Source organism: Hevea brasiliensis, chromosome 14, assembly GCF_030052815.1.
Source record: "Hevea brasiliensis isolate MT/VB/25A 57/8 chromosome 14, ASM3005281v1, whole genome shotgun sequence".
NCBI classification, from domain to species: domain Eukaryota; kingdom Viridiplantae; phylum Streptophyta; class Magnoliopsida; order Malpighiales; family Euphorbiaceae; genus Hevea; species Hevea brasiliensis.
Genome location: NC_079506.1, coordinates 28,654,618 through 28,661,885, shown reverse-complemented (window position 1 = coordinate 28,661,885; position 7,268 = coordinate 28,654,618).

The window sequence follows — 7,268 nt, the reverse complement described above, 5'->3', positions numbered from 1 at the left end:
ACCGGTAGTCTTTTTGATTTGACCTAGATGATAATGTGGACCTACAATAAGAAAAAGTATTGAGGTGGATGGCCTTCTAGTGGGCCACTCCGACGCTCAATTCAGTGTTCTTGATCCTTTCAAAGAGAGATATTCTTTTTCAATAGAGAGTAAAAGGAGAACACTACCCTTTCAAAGAGAGACCCAGTCTGTCTTTCGATTGGTATTTATAGGCTTTTAAAGAAAATAGTCGTTGCTCTGTTTAAGGAGGTAATTATGGTTGGATATTTATAGATCTCTGCGATATCTACTTTTTACTGGATTATATGCGAAATTATAGCTCAGTATGAGGAATCCATGTTATATCCATTACTGGGTGTTTGCTTGGCAAGGGTTTTGTTCGCCGTTTTGGGCAAATAAAACTATTATTCGGGTGAACAAAGCTATTGTTCGGGCCTTTCTTTTTGTTTTGCTCGTTGAGTCTTTGTTTAGGTTTTCCATGTTTGAAAGTATTTCTTGCTTTGACTGTCCATATTGGAAATATCTTTGACTTTCTGACTTCATTCTGGGAGGGTGATATCATTAGTCCCCTTACCAGTCTTACGTACATTTATGTTTGCCTTATTTACTCGTCCTGCTGTAAGTGTGACATGATTGTTTGCATGATTCATCAGCACTGAGGACAACTATCATGCGCCCTTTAGGTGGGTGTGAGCTATCATTATTTAAATTTTCCTTGGTAACCGCGAAGGCGGTAGGTGACGGTTTGATTATCGGAGTTAATTAATTGCTCTTTTCCTTTAAAAACTCCTTTTTTCTCTTTCTATTCTTTTACGTTTTTCCTTTGGTTTCTTCTCCTCTGAAATTTTTAACAGTGTGCTTCCTCTTTCATCTCCGATTTACTTTGAGTTACTTCATTTGCAGGTATTTTTGTATTGACATTTGCATGTTCTTTCTTTCCTTTCTCTTTCCATCGAGAAAATGAGTGATTTGAGTGTCGTTGGTGATTCGACGCCACTCCCTGATCACCTAAGGTTGTCTATAGTCAAAACTCAAGTGCTCACAAGCTTTTTTCTAATGAGAAATTGACAGAGGTGATAGAGTTCCCAGAGGTTATAGATCCATATGTCGGCAGGTCAGTTCCAGATGTTGAAGTGAGTTCATTAGGAGGGAACGTGTCTAGGGGGTTTCTGAGACTTTGTTTTCTCTCTCTGGGTAGGATCTTTTGGAATTTTCTAGGGTCTATGGGATATCTACCAAGCAGTTTCATCTCTCGCTCATCGAAGCAAATGGGCGAGCTGATAGTACATACCTTCGTCCTGTGCGGGTAGCGATATATGAAGAGCAATTGAAATTGGGCTTGCATTTGCCATTAGACCCTCTAGATGTGGAGATTTTGAAATAGTACCAAGTGTTCATGTCTCAAATGCATCCCAACTCATGGAGCCTACTCTCTGGATACCAAGCTTTATGCTAGAGGAATTACATGCTTTAGCCAGTATCTTCTCCACGTTTTTTTAGCTGAATGTGCGGGAGAATGAGGAATACTGGCATTTTCATGCTCGAAAAGGGATGGGATTTTGTAGGGCTTCCCCACTCTTTAAAAAATTGAAAAGACAAATTTTTCTTTGTCAAGGATTTAGCAGATAATCAATGGGGTGGTATTCAGACATCGTGAAACTATGTGGTGGACAAAAGGTCTGGTAAGCCGAGACTGGATGCTGAGGAAAAGGAGATTGTGAGGGAGATAAAATCTCTTGTTCGAGATGATAAGATTTCAATGAAAGTGCTCCTCGAGGCTAAGGCCCAGTGGTGGGAGTCGATCTATGTGATAGGGGATCCCGTGGCGAGCAAGCATTATAATAACTTACCTCTTGAGGGTAAAAATCTTAAATTAATTCTTCTGAGTTTATCTTACTTATTGAAATTCTTTTCTTTTTATAGATATGGGGAGTCGAGCGAAGAATATCAAACAGCTTATTCAAAAGAAAAAGAAGGCTGATCATTTGGTAGAGGATATGTCCACAGCAGGCCCCTATAGAGCCATGGTTGATCCTTCCTTGCCTACCCAAAATGCTCCACCCCTGGACATTTAGACTTCTCAACCTGAAATGCAGAGGGTTGAAGTTTCTCTTACTCCTCCTCCATGAAGAAAATCAATTGAGCAGGCATTGGTGAACGAATCAATGTGGATAATTTTAAGCTTGCTAATTGGTTTGCCAAAAAAAAATACGCTATCGGTGGACCAGGCTCGGTTGGAGGGGAAGCATGATTGTAAAACCCCTCACCTGATTACAGTGTAGCCGAGCAAGGTGTGCTACATTCGGTACTGGAGTACCCTATTTTATCTTACTTTATTCCTTTAAAAATTTTATTCTCGTTATATTTTACTATCAATTATTTTTCTATGGAGAAACCAGCAGAGTTTCCCTCATTTCTATTACCATTTGGCATATTTTACTATTCACCTGCTTGAAATTTCAACAATATTTTCACAATAAAATCTCATCACACATTCAATTCTTGCAACTCATTTGCATACATATTCATTCATACTCAATTTATGTATCAAAATTCTCAAACTTCATAATTTATATGATTTACAAGCTAATTTCGTAAATTCACAATTTACATGATGTACAAATTAATTATAATACCATAATTTACATTACAATTAATGACTAATTATAAATACATAAGATAACTTTTGTGAGCCCTATCTACATGCATTGCTGAGGAGGTGACAACTTGAATACTTATGACACTTTTGTAGATCTAGACTCCAAAAATTCCAGTCAAATATCAATTGGGTTTTAGTTTCAGTACCTGCGTAAAGGAAACAAATCCATCGCGCTAAGCATTTCTGCTTAGTGGTGCAATAATATAACAAGAAAATAATATATACAAATAAGAAAGACTGAAGTATAATTCTAAAGTATAATTCTAATATCAATTATTTTATATTCTATTTTATCCCTCTTTGGAAGTGTTGAGTTTAAACAAAAATAATATTCGATATACAGATTAATTCTAGGAGTATTGTATTTTCGGTTCCTACAATTCTGAAAATTTCATTCTAATCTTTTTCCTCATTTCATTCAATACTAATATTCTTAAATAATTTCAATAATTTATATTGCCCAGTTAACCTATGACAAGCTAACTAAACTGGATAACAGGTCGTTAGCACTGGATACCACGGTGCCTCGGGCTGTCATATCATGGGACGCGGAACGTCAACCACGTATGCATTCAGTATGACTAAAAAGCCATGATAACATATCAGTATGGCTAAAAGCCATGATAACATATAATCTGGCATAAAAGCTATGAGTGCGGGCATAAAGCCATGAGTGCAGGCATAAAGCCATGAGTGCGGGCATAAAGCCATGAATACAGGCATAAAGCCTTACGCTGTACTGCTAAAACAATACCCTATTGGCATGCCAATCTATCCAATCTGATACACATGTTTAGGCGATACATGGGCACATAGTACCATTAAGTGTTAATATGTATTACTAGTATATCATTAATTTGTTATAAGTTTTAATTACAGTTTATATCACTTAATTCTATTCCCAGTGGGAACATAAATTTTTTAAATCACAATTATACATAATTTATGCATTTCTCATAATTTATACACTCATTTTATCCTTCATTTTGATCATAATTCACAATAATGATTCTCATATACCATTGTACTCAAAATACTCTTCATTTCTTTCCTAATGAGAACTAAGGTCCTATTCACACATTTATGTGATTCATTTATTCATTTCAAAATTTATATGAATTATCATTTGTAATTCAAAAGATATTTTTACTTACTAGATATTTGTAATTCCCCTTATTTTCTCTCATGTACCATTTAATATTAATGAGTCTATTATTTCATTATATATTCCATTATATATATATATATATTTGTTGTAACATTCTAAACTTTATTTCCTAGTAGAAATATAATATCTAGACTCATTTTTATCTAATGCATATATTCATGAATATCATTTATATAATTCACAATTTATCAATTATATCATCTATTTTTCCTTTATAATTCCTTATCTAATTTATTACATCATTTTACATGTCCCTAGGTTCAAAATTTTCATTTATATTGATTTCCAAACCACATTTCAAAATATATTAACAATGTCTCCTAAGTTCTATTTGTGATGAGAATACAATTTCCATCTACCTATTCTCATAATTTAGGTATACATTAAATCCTTTAAGTGGGGTACCATTGACCCCATTAGCAACTTAAGTTTTTGGTAGTTACTGTTCACTTGACCATTTCCCTTCAAAGATTGACCTTTTAATTCATAATATGTACACAAATGTTTGATACATATTTATACCACATTTTGGGTTCTAAGTTTGTTGGCATTTGCCAATTGCAAATCAAAGCCTTCTAGAAGTATTTTCAAAAATTCAGTTTTTGTGTCTTATGTTTACTGTTCTATTAGGCAATTATAAAGTGAGAATTTGGCCAAATGTTCTAAATCAAAGTTGTTCCTTTATGTGTCTTCTTTAATTCCCTTTTTGAATCACTCCATTTGGAGTTTTGTAGCTCAAGTTATGGCCATTTTACCATAACTGGCCGGATTAACCTGTACCCTGATTTTCTGGGCAAATTTGGTTCTGTCAGATTTGGTGTCCTAACTTGGACTGGCAATTTGAATTGGTTAGGTTTAGAATTTGAGTTTGTGTCCCCCATGTAAGTTGTTCTAAATTGTCTAAGATTTCTATTGATATAAAATTCAGATCATTTGGATATTTCTATACTGAGTTATGGCCAAATGAACAAATACTGTTTATTTGGTTAATTTTCTAGGGCAGTATGTGTGTTACCCAGATTAGGTCAATTTTTAGGGTAACTTAGGTTAGTTTTCTAAATAGGATTTCTTCATGAAAAATGTGGCTTATGGTTTTAAATTTCATCTCCAATTGGCCTCACACCAATTGGAGCTGTCTAGCTCTACTTGTGTTCATTTAAAAACACTGGACTCATAGGTCCAGAATTCCCTACACGTGAATAACACTCCCAATACCACCTTCCCACACTACTACCATCCATAATTCACATTCTATGCACTTCAATTAGTCCATAATTGGTCTCAACATCAACAATTTATCAACATATCATTAAATTCCTAATTTTTTATATCAAACCCTTGCTCCAATTCAAGATTTACATAACACATATCACATTAGGCATACTAATCAATTTCTAATTGATTTCTATACATCAAACACCATTTCTAAACCATTCAAATCCATCAAAAACCATCAAACTATCACTCCCATAAAGCTGGCAAAAAATCCAACCCTTCATTCATGCATTATTTATATCATTTTTCATGAAATTTCACCTTCATTCAACTTAGTTTTAACTTTTGAAGAAGAAAGAAAGCAAGAGTTAGGCACTAACCTCTTTGGTGATTTTTTAAGCTTGTTGACATCTCACTTTCTTTCACTTTCTTTTCTTCTAATTGCTGCCCAAGTCTTGCTATAGTGGTGATGACCAACTTTAGTGAAGATTGAATGAAGTTTTATGGTGTGAAATTTGGGTTAGGAAGAGAGAGAAATGGAAAAAAAAAGCTCTAATGGAGTTTAGGGAAGAGGCTGCCGAAAATGGGAAGATGATGAGCAGAAAATATGTCTCAATTTTAACTCATTTTTTTCCTTTTTAATTACTTTAAGAGTGGTTGTTAAGTTTTGATTAGTGGAGGGCATCATAATGACATCATGGTGATGTCAAAATCCCAATTTTAACTCATTTTCTTTCTTTTTCTTTTCTACTTATTTTTAATTCAATTTTTAGTAATATTTATTCATATTTCATGTCATATAATTTATTTACTCAATTGGACAAGTTGGTAAAAAATCATCTCTTAAGACGAAATGACCAAAATGCCCTTCATTTTGCTTAATAGACTAAAATCGTCTTTACCGATTTTCTTGGCATTCTAATTCCATAGAAACCTCAATAAATCTTTTCTGGAGTCCTAAAAATTATTTCATGAATTTTTCCCTAGGTTTAGGGCTTCTAGCTGTGAAGACAGCAAGTTCCCATCAAGGTCACCCATCGCCGGGGCACCGGCTCATTTAACTTTGTTGTATTTTATAGCTTAAATTTTTCTAAATTTTTCCTTACCATTATTTGAGTTATTTATGACCCCTCACTCTAGTTTACATATAGTTCTAGACATTCTAGCTGTCTGGTCAGATATTGATCACCAGAATAGTAGAATGTACGAACTAGCTAAAGTGAGAGTGTTACAATGATGATGACCTAGCCCTTTGTTCAGTCTCTCTGCTGATGGAGTAGCTGGCATGTATGCAGGTTCTCAGGGAAAAGAATAAGGCACTACAAGGTCAGGTTTTCCCTTAAGAAGCCGAGATGAACTTATTAGTAAATGTTGTGGCTGCTTTCGAGAAATGGGCTAAGGAGATGGAGGTTGAGCTTTAACAGTTAAAAGGAGATTTCGTTGCTCTTCAGGAGGTGTTAGCTGCTGCTCGGGAGAGTCACTCATTAATGCATGTTGAGCTTGCCAAGAAGATTGAGAGTCTAGAAGGGGAGTTGGCTATAACTGATGACCAGATAGCTAAAATTTATGTCAAGTCTCAGAATGACATGGTCGTCAAGTTGCAGAAACGCTATCCGGGAGATGACTTCTCTTGGGTAGAGGAACTTAGGGGAGGGGGAGGGGAGGAAAAAGATAATAAGGCAAGGCAGAAGGGCGAAGGTGATGATGTAAGCCCTTTGCTTGAAAACTTGAAAAGAAATTTAAGGTTTTTTTTATGAATGAATTTGTTTTTGTTCATTCTTTTCTATATATAAATTGCCATCTCTCGGACCCACCGGTCGGGCTAATTTCATAGGCACAAGTTTATTATTTATTTATAACCTGATCATATAGCCAACTCAAATTGTGCGGATAAAAATGGAACTTAAAATAATTTCATTTTACCTCCGTTAGAGTTACCACCATCGCGTTATCCTAGACACATCGTTCTAAGTGAAACGTACATAATTTTATAGGTGAATTGTTTCATCATGGTGAGCATTCTTTGAGGATGATGTATCTATCCTTACAAATTGTTTTAGCCTAGCAGACTATCACCGTGGATGGGCTAAGCATCCTTTAAATTATTTTAGCCTAGCGAACTATTATCGTCGATGGGCTAAACACCCCTTAAATTGTTTTAGCCTGGCGTACTATCACTGTGGATGGGCTAGACACCCCTTAATTTGTTTTAGCCTAGCGGACTAT